This window comes from Balaenoptera physalus (genome assembly GCF_965194825.1).
Source record: "Balaenoptera physalus genome assembly, chromosome: 10".
Classification (NCBI taxonomy): domain Eukaryota; kingdom Metazoa; phylum Chordata; class Mammalia; order Artiodactyla; family Balaenopteridae; genus Balaenoptera; species Balaenoptera physalus.
In genome coordinates, this window is record NC_138889.1 from 45,182,407 (window position 1) to 45,202,128 (window position 19,722).

The window sequence follows — 19,722 nt, forward strand, 5'->3', positions numbered from 1 at the left end:
CCTGTCAGCCACACGGCTCAGAAGAAAAGGAGAAAAAAAAGGAAGAAAAAAAAAGAAAGACACTGAATAATAATAAATATAAATAAATAAATCAAAGAGCAAAGAGCAACCAAACCAATAAACAAATCAACCAATGATAACAAGCACTAAAACTAAACTAAGATAAACATAAAAATCAGAAAGAAATCAGTCACAGAGAGCAAACCCCAAGTCTACAGTTTTTCCCAAAGTCCACTGCCTCAATTTTGGGAACATTTGTTGTCTATTCAGGTATTCCACAGGTGCAGGGTACATCAAGTTGATTGTGGGGATTTAATCCACTGCTTCTGAGGCTGCATGGAGAAATTTCTCTTTCTCTTCTTTGTTCACACAGCTCTTGGGGTTCAGCTTTGGTTTTGGCCCCACCTCTCATGTAGGTTGACCTCAGGGGTCTGTTCCCTGCCCAGACAGGAGGACGTTAAAGCGGGGCCTGATTAGGGTTCTCTTGCTCACTCAGGCTGGGGAGAGGGAGGGTTATGGTAGTCATAATTGGAATGCGGGGTGAGCCTACAGCAGCAGAGGCCAGTGTGACATTGCAACAGCCTGATGCACACTGTGTGTGTTCTCCCCAGGGAGTTGTCCCTGGATCGCGGGACCCTGGCAGTGGCGGGCTGCACAGGCTCCCGGGGGTGGGGGCTGTGGGTAGTGACATGTGCTTGCACACAGGCTTCTTGGTGGCAGCGACACCAGCGTTACTGTTTCATGCCCGTCTCTGGGGTCCGTGTTGATAGCCTTGGCTTACACCCGTCTCTGGAGCTCACTTAGGCAGTACTCTGCCTTCTGTGGGCACACGGGGAAGGAATCCCCTCTCCTCGTGCACCCCGAAACAATGGTCTCTTGTGTCTTTGGCAGTTCCAGACTTTTTCCTGGACTCCCTCTCAGCTAGCTGTGGTGCACTAGCCCCCTTCAGGCTGTGTTCATGCAGCCAACACCAGTCCTCTCCCTGGGATCTGACCTCCAAAGCCCGAGCCTCAGCTCCCAGCCCCCACCCACCACAGCAGGTGAGCAGACAAGCCTCTTGAGTTGGTGACTGCTGGTCGGCACCGATCCTCTGTGCAGGAATCTCTCCACTTTGCCCCCTGCACCCCTGTTGCTGCACTCTCCTCTGTGGCTCCAAAGCTTCCCCCCTGCCCACCCCCTGTCTCCACTAGTGAAGGGGCTTCCTAGTGTGTGGACACTTTTCCTCCTTCACAGCTCCCTCCCAGAGGTGCAGGTCCCATCCCTATTCTTTTGTCTCTGTTTTTTCTTTTTTCTTTTGCCCTACCCAGGTAGGTGGGGATTTTCTTGCCTTTTGGGAAATCCGAGGTTTTCTGCCAGTGTTCAGTAGGTGTTCTGTAGGAGTTGTTCCACATATAGATGTATTTTTGATGTATTTGTGGAGAGGAAGGTGATCTCCACTTCCTACTCTTCAGCCATCTTGAAGGTCGCCCTGTTGTTTTTTTTAATCAGTGAGATGAAGGCTAATAGTGATAGTTATGTGCTGGTAATAAAAGACAATACAGTATTTCTATTTGAAGGTCATGTATAAAAGACTTTCCTGAGATGGTGGAAATGTGAAAAAGAGGGAGAAAGGAAGTATTAGCATGCACTGAACATCTGCTTTCTACCAGGAATAGTACTTAGCACTTTGTGATCATTATCTCATTTAATCCTCATAAGTCCAGGATTAGGAAGTGCAATTAGCCCCATAAAAGCTTCACGTTTGGAGCTTACATAAGTTTCCCAGAATTTTATGGATATTAAATTGTGATTTGAAATGATAACTTGTTGACTCTGGACAACTGCTTTCCTTTTTCTTTATTATTATTATTATTTTTTTTGGACACTGACATTCAGAACAATCTTAAAAGCAAAGGGTTCAGGCTTTTTGCATCTGGCCAAGAAGGAGAAATATAAATAGCACTAGGAATTTCCTCGTATATGGATACACACTTGTCATTTTAACTAAAATTAAGACCTAGACAAGAATGCCTAGTATTACCACAAATAGTTAACTTTTATTAAGGACTAGTATTCTGGGTACTGTTCAAAATATTTTATGTATTTTAATTCATTTATTCCTCATAGAGAACTTATAAAATAACTATTATCATTATCACCATTTTAAAAAAGAAAAAACCAAGAGAAAGTAAAGTGATCTGTTTTTATTAGTGTATTTTATACCTAGGAAATGCAAGAGAGTCTAGTTTAAAGCTATTTGAACTAATAAAGGAATTTCCAATGTGACTGAGCACAAGAATATATAAAGCTCAAAGGTATTTTTCAGTTAAGTAAAAAGCAAGAAAAAGGACATGGAAAAAATCTATTCATAATAGTAATGAAGACTATATACATTTACGAATAAATGAAATGAGAAAGATATAGGAAATAAATGAAGTCATTTTATTGAAAAACAATGCCTTATGTTTCAGAATGGGAATATTAAATATCAATTCCCTCAAAAATTAATATATGAATTTAGTTATCTGCTAATTAGTAAATAGAAGATTTTCTGGGGGAGATACATTGTCTTTGAAATGGATAAAATGATTTTGAAATTCATGTAGAAGAATAAATGCCCAAAAAAGAAAATTATAAAAAGCAGATAGGAAAAATGGGTTAGGAAAAATAGGAGGGGATTTACTTTGCCTAACACAGAAAATTTTATAAATGTACTATAGTAAAATTAATAGTATATTGGCATGAGAATCAGCGAGCAACAACAGTGACAACTACAAAATACAAAAAAAAAATGCAACATAATAGAGACTCTGGAAATAAATCTGATATATTTGAGTATTTAGTATATGATTGAGATAATTCAACTCAATGGGAAAATGATGGCTCATTTAAGAAATTATTATCCATTGTAAAAATAAAATTATATCCCTATTTCACTCCAGATATAAATCAAAATTTAAAGTAGATTATATATTTCCTTCTAACATAGTCATGTATGTAATGACTATGTTAGAAAAACATCTAAGAGATTACATGCTCCACCCAATAACATAAGTGACCCTCTTGACAAAATAAGACATTCGAAATCTGTAATAAAATGTGCTTATATAGGGTAGTACAAAATTAAAAGTGTGTATGGCAAAAGATACCATGAAGAAAATCGATAGACAACTGAAAGAGTTTGGAAAATATATTTGCAACATAGATGGCACATAAGGCTCTAACAAATTAGTAAAATGAGCAACTACTCAAGAAAATGAACTAAGATTTTAATAGACAATTCAGAGGAGAGTAAAATTAAATAGAGAGTAAAATTAAATACATATATATTTACCTTACATTTATACATATATATTCACTTTACAAACACTAGTATTCAGGGATATGCAAATTAATGCAAAAAAAGAGAAAAGGACAACTAAAATAATATTTCTCCTATATGAACGGACTTTTTCAAAATATGCAACTTTCTGTTTTCAAAGAAGGATTTGAAACTTAGAATCCTGAACTCAGTTCAATGCCTGTACCAAAACGTAGAATTATTATTTTCAGTAAGCTTGGTTCCCTGCCTCAATATTGATGAGAATAGCCAGTCTCTGATTATATAAATACGAAGATCTATGCCAGATTGAATTTTAGTAGTTCACTGTCTTGCTCAGTGAATTAGTTCAGAATTAGTGGAAAGAAAAAAACAAAAACAAAAACAAAAACATTGGAGAGTGTTGACACCAAGCCAAAAAAGAGTATTTAAGAAGTTCAGACTCGGATGTGGCTGTCAATTTAACAGCTTCTATGGAGAGTAGGCATAACAGGCTATAATGGCGATTGTGTGGGAAAATGTTGCAATATTGACAGAAACAGAGAGAATAAAAATGATGGAAATTGACATTTTACAGAGAATTATATTAAAGTATAGCAATTCTTAAATATATGTATGTATTCAAGACCAGCTTGAGATAATGTTGGAACAAAGGCACTGTATTTCACCATATAGATTGCTTATTCAATCAGAGGACTAAAAAGATTAGGAGAGGATTACTAAGTACCAGTGTCACATTGACCATATTTGTCTGCAACTCAGGTCACTTGCAGAAGAAGGAGTCTAAAAAGGAAGTGAATATAGTTATCAGACAGGATGAGGAGATAATGGGAACAGTAATCATATAGTTATGGCTTTCTTTACATGGTTTGTGAGTATGACCTTTAGTACTTGAGCTGCTAGAAAGACAGCTACGCAGGCAAACAATTGGTTTGTATGCTATATTAATTCATCTTTAATTTGTATTTCTTTTAAATGTACAGGAAGTTAGGAGATTTGACATCGTTTATGAATTTGCCAAAAACTTGGTCCTTGAATGCTGAAGATGTATGAAGTTGACTATTAAGTATAGAATATAGTTGGTCTGGAATAGAGATAATGAAGATGACTTAAGAAAAGTTTGCAGATTTATGAACAGCCATTATAAGGAGTATGGTTACCAACTGTTCTACACACCCAGAGAGACTCGAACAAGAAGTCCCTGACTGTAAGGGTAATTAGACACATAAATAAGTTGCTGAAGGAATGGCTGTAGAATTTCCTTTTGGGGAGTGATTTCTGGAATAGGATGGTTATCTTCTGGGGGGTTGCTTGGATACAGGAGGGTGATCTATATGACCTCTTTGAGATCCCACTTAGTCCAAAAATCCCATTCTGAATTGATCTCTGTGAAGTATAACTTCAATGAGCCACTGCTTCAGTAAATGTTTTCATTGTTGGAAATGCTAATTGAAGTAAAGACATTATTATAAAAAATAACAGTGGGGAAACGTTTAGAAAAGCAGTTGGGGCAGGGTCACAGATACAGTTCAGTACTGTTGTTTAAAATGAGGTTGAGATTCTAGGTTGTATAAATAGGAGAATTATTGTAGAAACTGTGAGACAATTCTCTATACTTAGCAGACACCAGGCTTTTGTTGTACTGTTATGACCGATGAGGGTCTCACAACTTCAGCTAAAAGTGAGAAGCTTGGAGCAGCTCCAGCAGAATGAAGAAACAATGATAGGGGTGTTAGCAAAGAGCCTCTTTAACAGTGAAAAGAATGGGGGAAATACAATTTGAAATGGGAAATCACTTATTTCTTTATATTTTCTTTGTTAGACATCTTCCTTGCTACCTACATTTTTAAAATAAAGCTTTAAAATTTAAAGCTTAAATTTAAAGGATTTAAAATTTAGGAGTGTCCTTTGGATGTAAGTACTTTAGGATTAAATAAATTATGTTTGTCTGCCTAATCACTAATTATTCTGTCCCCATGTTGAATCTTGTCTATGCTTCTTTCTTCATTTTCTTCTTTCCTGAGCAATCACATCTTCTGATAAGGAAGGCTCTGATTCCCATTCATAATCTTCCCCCTCAATGTAATAGGCAGAATTCTAAGATACCCTATAAGACTGTTGCCTTCTGCAGTCATACCCTGCATGATTCCCCTTCTTGGTGAGAGGAGCATGTGCATATTATGAACTATCAATCCTGTAATCACGCTACCTTGTATGGTAAAAGGGATTTTGCTGATATAATTAAGTTCCCTAATCAGTTGAGTTAATTAAAAGGAGATTATTCTGGGTGAGCCTGAGATAATAGTACATTAAAAGAAGTGAGATACTCAAAGCAGCAGCAAACACCGTGCTGCTGGCTTTGGAGGAATAAACTGCTCTAGGAGCTGAGAGTATCCTCCAGCTGACAGCTAGCAAGAAAATGGAGACCTCAGTCATATGGCCACCAGAAAATGAATTCTGCCTTCAATGCAAGAAAGCTTGTAAGTGGATTTTTTTTTTTCCTAGTCAAGCCTCAAGATGATGATACATTTAGCAGGTACCTTAATTTCAGCCTTTTGAGATCCTGAACAGGGGACCCAGATAAAGCAGGTCAGACTTACGACCCACGGAAACTGTGAGCTAACGCATTTGTGTTGTGTTAAGTAGCTAAATTGTGCCAACTTGTTACACAGCAATAGAAAATTAATATACCAAGCATTCTCTACTTTGTGTGCTTTCTAGATTGCAAAGGTACATTTGGCCACTTATGGATCACATCCTAGTTCCCTTCATTCCTCTATCTATTTGTCAGTGAGAACTGTTGTTCTTAATTTGTAAATATCTCTAAAGCAACTGGCCACAATCTTCCAGGTCAGCCTTCTTTATTTAACTTGAGTTACTATGGTCATCTCCTATTTGGTTTCCTTTCCTCCAGTCTTGCTTCCCTCTATTACTTTTGTGTCTGGGCAGTCAGGGTGAACATTCTGAAGTAAAGATCTGTTGACAGCATGCTGTGGCATAATATCCTATATGAACTTCAGAGTTCAAACTCTTTTCCATAACATAAAGCCTTTTAGGACTGGTCCTCGACTGTCCTTCGGATCTCAGCTACTCCAAAAATTTTCAGGACATCTTTTTCCACCTTCAGTTCTCTGAACAAGTAAGTAGTTCTTGTACAATACTTTCCTTCACACTCTTTCCACAGCCTGAAATTCTCATTGCTTGGCTAATCCTTACTCCGTCTTCAATAGACAAGTAAAATATCACCACTTTTGGAAATGCTTCCTTGATTCCCATGCTCACTTATATGCCTTTTCTGTGCCTGCTGCATAGTCTTTCTTATATTGTAGTTGTGAATCTCTTTGTCTATCATTTTAATTTGATTGAGAAATCCATGAAATTTGAAAGTCAGCTCATCTCCGTAGTCCTATCATCTTGCACAGAGTCCAGCATGTGTAAGGAGGAAATACATGCAGATTTTACAAGTTGAAGACTGGATTTCTTAATAATGAAAAAAAAATTCAAAGTGCTTTGGCTTAAATAAGGTTTTGTAGTCTTTTAGTGTCCGGAAGAAGACAGTAACTGGAGAAAGTTGAAGACACTTCCAGTGGGCAAAATGTGAGAGCATTCGATCGAAGAGTTGTCAATATTTTCCAAGGAAATTTTTAAAAATTGGGGGTTCTCTTTATACCAGATATAAATCATTTATATCTGTATCAGATAAAAATTATATGCAAAACAACCTATGGATTGGGAGAAAATATTTGCAAAAGATGTGACAGACAAGGGGTTAATTTCCAAAATATGCAAACATCTCATACAACTCAATATAGAAAACAAACAACCCAATCAAAAAATGGGCAGAAAACCTAAATAGACATTTCTCCAAAGAAGACTTACAGATGGCCAACAGGGACATGAAAAGATGTTCAACATTGCTAATTACTAGATAAATGCAAATCAAAACTACAATGAGCTATCACCTTACACCAGTCAGAACAGCTATCATCAAAAAGTCTATAAATAATAAATGCTAGACAGGGTGTAGAGAAAAGGAAACCCTCCTATACTGTTTGTGGAAATGTAAATTGGTGCAGCCATTATGCAAAACAGTATGGAGGTTCCTTAAAAACTAAGATAGAGTTACCATATGTTATCAGCAGTCCATTCTGGGGCATATATCTGGAAAAGATGAAAACTCTAATTCAAAAAGAAATATGCACCCCAATGTACATAGCAACACTATTTACAATAGCCAAGATGTGGAAGCAACCTAAGTGCCCCAACAGATGAATGGATAAGGGAGATGTGGTATATATATAAAATAGAATATTACTCAGCCATAAAAAAATGAAATAATGTCATTTGCAGCAACATGGATTGACCTAGAGAATATCATACTAAGAGAAATAAGTCAGACAGAGAAAGACAAATATTATATGATATCATTTATATGTGGAATCTAAAAAATAATACAAATGAATTTATTTACAGAACAGAAACAGACAAACAAGCACAGAAAACAAACTTATAGTTACCAAAGAGGAGGTGGGGGAGGGGTAAATTAGGAGTATAGGATTAACAAAAATAAACAATATGCAGTTTCTCAGTCTTATAAAAGTTAGCATCTTATGCTACAGAATCTGGGCTTTAATAAATAGTAACTAGTACATCAAGTAAAGTTACCTTTATCTACAGTGCACCTTTGGGTAGATTTTTTAGATAGTGATCCAGTATGACATCAGTAGGGAACATCATAATGTCTTTGCCCTATTTCCAAGTTTTGTATAATTTTTTAATGGCATAGCCATTCTCTCCTCCAAATATTTTCACTGTTGCTTTGAATAAAGAGAGAAAATCCATATGTTAACAATGGAGGAAAGGAGGAAGAGGCCTGGGTGGCAGCATTCTTTTCTGTCTTCTTGATTGTGCTGTATCTTTTTAAAAATTCGGCAGATTTAACAGTGTGGAATTTAATTCTGGCCATTTGCTTTCCTCTTGCTTTCCTTATGATATTCATATTCTCTCTAAAATAGCATAATTTTTACCCTCTTCCCAATTTGAGGTGACATTACAAAGCCTACTTTCTGTAATTCAACACTGGAACACGCTATGCCACATTTTCCCATTCCCCTTGGTGATTTTCCCTGACAGAGAGGGAAGGATACATTTAAAGAATGAGTCTAGAGAACAACTGAGCCACACAAGTTAAAGGAGGGCATGGATAAATTCTATAATCAAAAAAAAAAAAACAACTAAGGTACATTGATGAATTAGATTTATCTTTTCCTTTATTCTTTAGAACCTGGAGTCAATATCCATAGATCGTTCAGTAATCCTCACCATCTCTCCTTTCCCTACATATACATTTATTCCATTATTATATATTTTTCTCCCTGCCTTAAAAGTGTTTTGTTTTATTCTAGTGAATTACACCTACAACTTAAGTCAATAGTAAATTTTTCAATGGATAATCTTTAACCACCAGCAAAATTACATATTTTTTCCTCTCTAGACAAAAGCTCTTGAATTTCAAATAACTTCCTCCTAAGGGGTAGTCTTACTCCTTTGGGTAAGAGTTCTAATATGAAACAAGCAAAAATAAATTGTTCCAATATTTATATATTAAGTTACAGAAAATAGTTTTGAATCTTTGTAAAAAATTTTTCTGGACAATCTTTAATTCTAAGTATATCTAGTCTGGTCTTTCTGGTACAGTTTCTAATCATGATATAAAATATATTCATCATTTTGAAGATGACAATTTAATGGAAAGTACTTTTTCAAAGCAAACCTGAGAACTTAAATTACCATTTCTGTTCTACTCCAAAGAGATAGTATACTAGTCTTCTTTTTTGAGTGTCAGGTAAACAGAAATGGACCAACTTCTTCATCTGTAAATTGAAAGATATTTGAGTATATGAGCATTTACTCAAGCTGATTCCGAAAATTTTTAATACTAAGAATAATGCCCATTGTCACATAAATTAGAGAAAAATTGGGTAAACAAAGGGAGTCATTCACCTGTAGCAATTCATAAGATCACTCATTGCATAGGAAAACTCTCTCTTGATAATGCCACCTAATTATTGCATCATACAATAGTATAATGGAAAAAGAACCCAGATAAGAGTCAGGTAATTATATGTTTGCATTCCATTTTTTTACTTCCTGGCTCTGTGACCATGAATCAATCACTTTATCTTTCTGTGCATCTTTACAATGATGAGCATATTTTCCTCTTAGATGTGGTGTGCTGATTAAATGAAATTACCTATGTAAAGTTTCTAGCACACAGTATGACAGTTCTTTTTCCCTTTTGAAATTAACTTTTTCCTACCATCACTCTCTCAAATTTTCTGCCCTGGGAATTTTGTATCCTTCATTTTTTGTTTAGGTATAAATCTTGGTCACTTATTCACTGTCTCAGGTGAAAATGCTGTTCTATTCCATTTAGCACTAAAGTATTTGCATACCAATTTACAGTCTTTTCTGAAAAGGTGGTAGAACAAGTTCTCTTCCTCAATATTCTCAACTATAAAGATTTATAATTGTGATGAAGGGGTGGATATTAATAATGAACAATTCTTAATTATCACCATAAGTCACACATATAATTATACATGCATATATCTAATAAATTGACTAGCTTGAAATTGCATTGGAATGATGTTAGTGGCTTGGACATAGAACCTGAATCTTATTCTGCAAACATCCATATACCATCCTGGAACATATACATATATATACAGAGAGAGAGAGAGAGAGAAAGAGAAAGAGAGAGAGAGATCAAGGCCAGAAAAATGTATACTCCCTATAATGAAGATTTTTCTCCAAACCTAGTATGAATTACATTGAACCAGATTGGAGACTGTTTGTGCCTTGACTTGTCTTCCCCTGAGTGTATACCTATTTCTGATTCCAAAGACAACTAAAGGCAAATCCTGTGATATGTATGGAGAGAGAGAAAGAGAGAGAGAGAGGGAGGGAGGCTATATGACTCTATCCCTGGGATCTATCGAGAAGTTTTCCCTAATCTGCACATGCCAGTTCTAAGGCAGGCAGATTTTCCCCAAAACCATCTCACTGCCAACCTTGAGAGAGAAAGGAAAGCAGTAGATATCGTTATGTGGATTAAAAGCTTTATTATAGGGTCACAATGCAAATGCCTATGGTGGCAAGTCAAGAGTGTGTCAGGTATGCAGGCAGGTTGAAAATTGGACAGTACTTGATCTTTCTGAAGGGAATAGCTGCCCCCAGAGCCTGTAATTATTGCCACATAGGAATGCAGAACCAATTTGATCAAATTTTCTGATTTCCAAAAGGTATTTTAAATCCAGATTTTTATGCAAGATCTCTTGGTAGAGAATTGTTTATAATTTACAAAACAAAACACTAAGCTGGTTTAACAAAATATGTCTCTAGCAACATATACAGAAAGAAGAGAGAAGATTATGCATTTCTTCGGGCCAGGAGACAATGTTAGGATTTGTTGCCTTAATATAAGTGATTCACAGTTTAAATGCACTCTAGTGTATTCTGTATGTGCACTTCTATATTCCATCTAAAAAAAACAGTCCAATCTAACTCTAAAATAACTTGAATCAACTTACTAAGATTTTGGTTATTCATATCAAGAAAAACTTCACTCTTTTAAAAATATATCATTTAAGTGTACTCATTGTCAAAGGGTTTTAAAAACATGTGAAGTTTTCTTGTTGTTGCTGTTGATTTTGAACTTCAGGAACATTTATTTAAAGACCATCAATATCTTTCTGTGTTAGATATATTGAGAAGAGGAGCAGTAGAGAAGGTTAACTCTTTTCCTTTTCTGTTGTTCCAAATTATTTTTATTATGAATTTTCACAGTTGAAATCTAAAACATAAGGATTTATTTTTAAAAGAATGACACCCAAATAAAAATCAGAACATGTGGTTTAAACAAATGATCAATGAAAAAATATAGCAGCTGGAGGTAGCCTTATGCCAAAGAGTCAGCTAGAAGATCAGATAGCTGGCGGATACATGCTACAAGAGGGCTGTCGCCGTGACATAGATTAGGAGAAGGGATTTCTGAAATAATGAAGAGAGCTGGTAGAAATGTCTCAGTGATGGAGACATTGCCAAGTGTTACCAAGCATGCACGTTGGAGAAGAAAATGCAAGAATATATCATCATTTAATCAGGAAGATGAACAGCTTGTAGTTTACTGTTTCCTCTTTATCAAAAGTGTTTTTATGAAATAAGTAAGTTGGTTTAGTTTTCTGGCAAATGATATTTAAGTAATTACTGAAGGAGTTATGGCCTTTCTTGAGTAGCACTAGCAGAGAATACTTAAAATATAATTGATCCATGAGTTAATCTCTGGTTTGTAGATTTCAAACTCACATACTGAGAGATGGCAAAGGGCCAAGCTATTCATAGCTCCTTGGATGATGTTTTTCTATGTCTGCATTAGCTTTGCTTACTCACTGAGACCTCAATGATTCAATATAACAAACAATTAAATGTTTGCTTTTTACCTGAAATTAAAACCACTGGGGAAAATATTAGTTAAACAGAACTTTGATTTGGCCAGTTTATTATTTGATCTGAAAAGACCTAAATAACATGGAAGGTGAATAAAAGTTAAGGAGTTTACAATAACAATTCTTATTACTCCCTTTGTTCTCCAATTCATTCCTTTCTTGCTTCTATTTCCTCGATTCTCTTTTCTTTAAATCATTAAAGATATATTAAGGGAGTATATCAGGCAGACACTTTTGTCATTTAATAGGATGCATTGTTTGGTTGGCAAATATATTAATTGCTCTCTTGGTATTGAGTAAAGTTGACGTTTATTTATAATAATACTGATCAGTTAGTTCTAATGTCCATTTTATTAGATAAGAAGAATCTTTGTGACTTAATACTAGACTCTCAATAGAACCAGAGAATGTGGATCTCTACATAAAGAAGTTGATGTGGCCATTTATATTACTGTACCAATAATTTTCTCAGTGTGCCATAGACCTCAGGCTTCCGTGCATTTTCCTACTTACTTCCTCAATTTTAAATACTTTTTTCATTCATTCCCCTACTGTCCCTCCCTGTTGTTAGTCTGGTGAAATTTGTTCAAATTGCCAATTTTATAAATTATTTCTCTGCTAAAAGGAAAAGAGGGGGAATATCTAAGCGATCTAAGGACATCTAGTTCTAAAAAAAAAAAAGAGATAATAGAATGATTAATTCAAAGGAGCAATTAAAGTCAACTATGAAAGGTACCTAGGAATTAATAGCAGAGCTCAGATAAGGAGGTGCATAGCCAGTTTATATGCAAAGGTCATAGTGGCAACATTAACATAGGTGTCCCAAATTCTATATTCCTAGGCAAACATACATGCACACACACACGGATATGATAGTTGAATATGTGTGGATAGAATAAGCATTTTATTTCCTCAAGGAATGATTATAAAATGGATTGTGGAATCTTATTGGGGAAGGAATGGAAGTGCTTCCATTCCTTCCAGAGTGAGTGGAAGTGCTAAGAATGACTGAAGAAAGGATGTGGGAAAAGGAGCTTTTGGACTTTATATAATTATTGATGTGAGTAAATGGCTGTAAAGAAATGTAAAAAATTTTTTGAGTTAAGATGGTCAATGAAATGAGAGGCTAGGGAAGAGAAAAATAAATATTTTAGTTTGATCTTCCAAAAATCCAGGTTCTGGTCATCTAGAAATAAAGAAATTTTCAAGCTTAGTTTTGACTTTTTCATTTTTCTTTGGTGCATTTTAGCCCCTACTTAGCCTTCCCATTTTAGCCAACTCTAGTTTTCAATAGCTTCCCTTGGTCTAGAATTTCTGATCTAATATTTTTTCTCTTCTGAAATTGTTTAATTTTGCATTTTCCTTTTCAATTATTTGTGTTGTAAATTATATTTAATGTAAAACCATGATACATTTTTTGAAGTGGGCAGAAGATACGGAAATAATTGCCAGAAATAAACAGACATTCTGGAAAATACTGAACTGACAAATAATTGTTTACAAACTGACTAAACTTTTCCCAGTGTATAGTGGTTATAATGCTCATTGAATTTTGGTGGTAGGATTTCTGAGTAAACAAGATGTTAGTAATCAGAGTTCTGTAAATATCTGTGACAGACTGGAAATTTACTCGACTGCCCTGTTTTTTGCGAATTAACCATGCTTTGCATACTTTGTCTTTGTCCTTTGGTGATATGTTTAAGATGCCATCCTCAGAAAAGTCACTGAAACCACATTTATCCTTCACTTGAGTCCCTACAAGAATTATCAAAATAACTGATTTATGTTGTCTACTAGTCTCCCATATATTTTTTTCTATCTGCCTTTATATTCTATGTATTTATTTTCCCTGTCTTCTAGAGTTATCTTCCTCAGGTTCAGGGAATCCAACCTTGTCTTCTGTCTAGACTTTATTGTTTGACTTACTCCTTTAGCTAATTTTAATAACCAAGGCTCTACTTTAAAGCCAGGTTGTATTCCTAACCTCTTTATACTTTGACCATTGATGGGTCCTCTGAAAGGATCATGTTCTATTATGCATTTTGGCTAAGTTTTTTATCTTTTATTTCATCCTGAGTTCTTAGAAAATCTTTCTCCTAGTCCTTGGTTCTCTCACCTCCCTTTGTCTTTAACTGGTCAATTGATAAGCAGTATAAATATTGGAGGAAGGTTCATTAAATATCCTTCATAGCTTCTGCCAGTTGATCATTTCCCAGTTCTTTAGAGTTTAAGCAAGCATTGGTGGATGGGAATGTGTGCCAAATGTCAAAGACTCCTTTCCTTTGAGAGAAAATTCTAAGTCTGTTCTACATTATTTCTCAGGGGGGGTCCAGAGGAATTGAGTTCTATGCACCCCAGATGCTCTCAGGTCAATAAAATACATTTTATTGGCTTTTTTTTTCTCCCCTATCTTCCATTTTTGTTCCCTTGCCCTGTTTTTAAAAAATATATAACCCCAATAAACTACCTGCATGCAAATCATTGTCTCAAGCTCTCCTTAGGGGGCACTCAAACTAAGCTAGAAAGGAACTGTCTTGATGATGGGTGTAGGAGTTGGGCTTACCATTGATAGGTTAGTTATAGGAAGTCTCTGTGGGGAAGTTACATATGAGTTGTGACCAAACAGTGGAAATATCAAGCCATAGGATGCATCGGAAAATAAAAGCATTGCAGTCAGAGAGCACAGGAAATACAAAAACCAGGGAAGGGGAGAGAAATTAAAATGTTTAAAGGTCAGAAAAAAAATACCAGAGAGGCTGGCACATCCTGAACTATTAAGGAAGGTGCAGCAGGAGAACTAGGCAAGGACCAGAATCTGTAGGGCTTTATATGCCATATTAAGGAGTTTGAATTTAATTTCAGATGTAATCTGAAGCAAAAGAGGGCTGTGGCTTAGACTGGGGATATGAACTAGAGTGTTAACCCTGGCCCAACCAAAAACATCTGGAGACTTTAGATAACCTCACACCCACATGTGCTAACAGTAATAGTGAACCTGAATTTCATGGGGCATCACTTTCAAACACAGCCAGCTGATCGTAAGCCCACTTACCTTGCCTTGCCTGTTCTTGCTGGTGGAAAGCACAATAAAGGGGTTTGCCCACAGTTTCACTTTCTTCCTCTGCCTAGTGGCCATCCTGTTGCTTCCTCTGAGTAGCCTGCATCTGGTACTGTTTCTCCATAAGGAGGGGTGAGTAACAAAATTATGAACTCTTTCCATCTTTTTTCTCTTGATCTGAGTCTAGCCTTACCATAGCTTACGGAAGGTAATATGGTTAAGACACACTTAAACATGATTTGAGTCACATACGAATTCTCCAATGTCCTTCTTGCATAGCTCTTTATTGAATAAGCATAGGAATATAGACTATATCATTTAATAAACTCATAATGAGTGGATATTATGTTAGGAAACGTAGTAGCATTTGAAAACAAAAGCATGAAAAAGACAAGGTCCCTACCCTGGAAGAACTCGTACATTGTTTACTGACAGCCTCCATCCAAATATCTAGAAATAGTTGCAATTAGGTCTTCCCGCCAGAAATTTAGATATGATGTGAGCTGGATATGTCCCTTGAATCTTCATGTGACCTTATTGTTTTTCCAGCCCTATTCCTTTTTTTTTTTAATTAATTAATTTTTTTGGCTGTGTTGGGTCTTCGTTTCTGTGCGAGGGCTTTCTCTAGTTGTGGCAAGCGGGGGCCACTCTTCATCGCGGTGCGCGGGCCTTTCACTGTCGCAGCCTCTCTTGTTGTGACGCACAGGCTCCAGATGCCCAGGCTCAGTAGTTGTGGCTCACGGGCCTAGCTGCTCCGCAGCATGTGGGATCTTCCCAGACCAGGGCTCGAACCCATGTCCCCTGCATTGATAGGCAGATTCTCAACCTCTGTGCCACCAGGGAAGCCCCCCTATTCCTTTTTTCATCAAGTTGGCCCACTCTATGGGCTTCTGTTTTGGTTTCTCTGCCTTACCTTAACTTTTCTGCTAGGGAGGCTAAGTTAGTCTTGGAAATTTAATTTGATTGCCTGGGACCATGATCTTTATTTACTCCAATGCAGGCTCCTCTACTTGGTAACCGAAACTTCTTCTTTGAGATAATAGCCATTTCCTAGTGACCAGTTGTCAATTTCTATTGCGTCTATACCCCCTTGTCCAACTCTACTGCCACTACACTAGTTCAAGCTATAGCCCTCTCTCACCTGGCCCAAAGCAATAACCTCTTTGTTGAATTTCCCACTTCAAATATTGTGCTCCTCCAATCTGTTTCTATAATGTAACCAGAATAATGAGCACAGGCCTGTCAATGCATCTGTCATTCCCTCACTTAGAACCTTTCAGTGACTTTCCACTGCAGTTAGTTAGAATAATGTAAAAAATCCTTTCAATGGCCCATGAAGCTAAAATTTCTGCACCCAACTCAAATGTGTGTGTGGGGTTTCCACACCAACAAGCAATTCTATGGACATCAGCCGTGTGTCCTACGATTCAACTCAATTCTGACACCATCTACCCAGAGATACCTTCAGATTCCACAGGTTAAAGGTTCAGTCCTACAAAACTACACCCCCATTCAGATGCCAATCATAAGCCAAGGTTGTACTTCTGATCAACCAGCTACAGATTGGAGGTTCTCATGGCCCCCTCATTGACCTTCAGATGTAGTTGCAAGTTCAGGTTGTTACCTGTACTTCTGACTGACTGGCTATAAATCAGAGGTTTCCACAACCCCTTCCTTAGGTTTGATTAATTGCTAGAGTGACTCAAAGAACTCAGGAAACTCATTTACTCACTACATTACTGATTTATTATAAAAGGATATAACTCAGCAACAGTCAGACAGAGAAGATGTTTAGAGCAAGATATGGGAAAAGGGCACAGAGATTCCGTGCTCTCTCCAGGTACCCATTATCCTCGAGAATCTCTAAATGTTTAATTCAGAAACTCTCTGAACCTTGTCCTTTTGGGGTTTTATGGAGGCTTCATTACATAGGCATGATTGATTAAATCATTGGCCACTATGGATTGATTCAACCTCCAGCCCCTCTGCCCTTCCCAGAAATCAGGGGTTGGGACTGAAAAGTTCTAACCTCTAATCACATGGTTGACTCCTCTGGCAACCTGCCCTTATCCTTAGGAGCTGTCCCTAAGTCACCTAATTAACATAACAAAAGACACCTTTATAGCTCTCATCCCTTAGGAAATCCCAAGGGTTTTAGGAGGTCAGTGCCAGAAAGAGGGACTGAGACTAAATATAAATTCCTTATTATAAATCACATCACAGAGGCCTTGAATGAACTGGACACTACTTCCCTCTCTAGCCTTAACTCTTACCACTCACACCCTTGGTGTTTCAGCCACAATAACTACCATTTTTTCTTTAAACATTGTCTATTCCTTAATGAGCTTGGACCTTTGCATATGCTATGTCTTGTATTTGGAATGCTCCCTCCAACTCCTCTTTCCCAAAAAACCAATTAATGAATTAACTCTCATTCACCCTTCAGATATGTGGCCAGAATTGGAAAGGTGCTCATTGAATCAGTTTTCTATTTCTTGGGTACATAGTTAAAACCCATTTCCCTATCTCTCCACGCTTAGGGTGAAATCATGTAATTAGTTCTTTCCAACAGAATGTGAGTAGTAGTTATGTTTCCCTCTGGGCTGAGGCAACTTAAAGTGTGTGTGCCATTTCCATGCTCTTTCTTTCCCTTTCATGGATGTTACATATTGAGGGTAGTAGAACCATTAGATACAAGGAGCCTTGGTACCCCAGCTGCTGTTTGGAGGACCTATGCCCAGGAATAATGCTTCTCCACCAGGATTTACCATAATGATTTTATGTAAGTTCAACCACCAATAATTGAGGTTGTTTGTAATAACACTGTCCTTTCCTCAGCTTCACTAATTGAGGAACTTTTAGTTTAAGAATTTCTTCAGAAAATTCTCTCCTAAACTACCTCCTCAAAACACACCCACACACACCCACACACCCACACACACATACTGTCATGGAGTTGTTTAACTTCCTTTCATAATAATGATCCCATTTTGCATTTATACACTTATATGTATGATTATGTGATTAATGTTCATTTCTCCTGTTGGACTATACTCTCCATGAGAGTAAAGCTATGTCCTTTTCATCACTATTTTATCTGCTGTAAGCACTTGATAAATATTTGTTGAATGGAATAATTGTAAATAGACTGACCACCTAGAACATTATGCTTGAATTTGGGGCTAGAAGATTCTGATACTTATTCTGCTTACTGAGTTGCACTTCCTCTTCATAAAGAATGACAAAAACTTGTACTCCATCTGGGCTTCTCACCCAGTAAGTGATGCCCAACTACTCTTTATCAACAAGGTTAGTTTATGGATGATATATTTCATTCAAATTTCCACATAATCCTGGTCCCTGCCCCCTCCCATCAGCAGATTTCTGAGGCAGAGCCCACCTCATGCCCAGGTCTTTTTTAATTATGACAGTTTTGTTCAAATCCTGGACTTTGATTATGCAAAGAAATACAGAAGTTGCTTTTGAGAAATTTGACCTGTATTCTTATCTGCAAAGTTGCAATGTCTACAATTCCTGATGTCGCTTGCTTTAGTCTTCTGTGTGCGTGTGTGCATATATATGAGTATGTTCATTCAGGTCCCAAGAAACCTTCATTTTGAAGAGAAATAAATAATGTCCTTGTGACTGTCTCTCAAGCATGGAAATGTATAATACCGTTAAGTTGGTTATTTTCCCCATAATTACCGTTAGCTAACCCTGAATTTCAATTTCACAATATCAGCTTCAAACTAGTAAGCATATTACAGTGTTTTTCCCTAAAATAGCATGGTAAATTATTTTCCCCTTAAAATATTTATGATATAATATACATGTTTTATTAAGTGCTTTGGCTGCAAAGTTCATTTTTTATCTTGGAACATTAACATGTACATCATTACTGAATTTTCAATCTTTTAACCTAGTGGTATTGTCAGTGCCCACATCCTATGTAAATACTAAACTTCTGCTTTGGAATTATAAAGCACCTTAAGTTTATATCGTGATTTATAGTTTTGGATTATGTTCTATGCACATTTTCTTTTTGATCTTTGCCAAACAAAAACACATATTAATTATGCCATTTTGTGTGTGTGGAAACCAAGTTTCTGGGAAGTGATATGACATCAAGTTCATGAAGCTACCGAAATGCAGAGGCAAAGCTTGTCCTTGGAGTTAAGCTTACAGAGGTTTCAGAAAACTTCTCCTTATATTTCTTATTTTCCCTGGAAACCCCAGAATGAGGATTCTAAAGGGTTACTCTTTGCCATCCAAACCCAGGTTTCTCGGGATTCTCCAATCCCCATTGCATTTTCTTTTTTTCACGATGTTGGCAATGACACCTCCAATGCCAAGGTCACCAATAGAGGTATTGCATTCCCTGCAAAGACAAACTTGGTTATTGCTGCTCCTTTTTTCCACTTGAATCAATCAGCAAGTACTTTTTAAGTTTCAATCAGCATGGCATTGTGAAGGACACATTAGAGTAAATACAACCCAGAAACTGACATTTGAGAAGTAGATAATCAAGAAACAAAGTTAGTACGTGTGAAGCAATGATGAATAACACAAACACCCTAAGACTTGTACAATTTTAGAGTGTACTGAAAGGCAGAAGGAACCTGATTGAGACACAGGGAAACAGAAGAATTTATCCAGTCACACAGCAAACAGGCTGGTAGAGGGATTCAGGATCAACCTTTTGCCACAGTTATGTCTCAGCCCACACACTGGAGATAAATAATTTGGGGTTTTAGAAAAATAGACAGCTTATCACAAAGCCTCTTCAATAAGGTAGGATAAGGTCTACTTTAGAAAGAGGGAATGGTGTTTATTTCACATAGAAATACATAAGTAAAGGC

General features: G+C 36.7%; 1 long non-coding RNA gene across 1 annotated transcript in view; it reads left to right on the forward strand.

The window, feature by feature from the left end:
- Positions 1-1,071: 1,071 nt before the first annotated feature.
- Positions 1,072-19,722, forward strand: part of LOC309636733 — a 241,898-nt gene continuing 223,247 nt past the window's right edge. Inside the window, exon 1 of the long non-coding RNA XR_014250187.1 lies at positions 1,072-1,462. This is a non-coding gene — a long non-coding RNA (uncharacterized lncRNA). The remainder of the gene's footprint in view (positions 1,463-19,722) is intronic.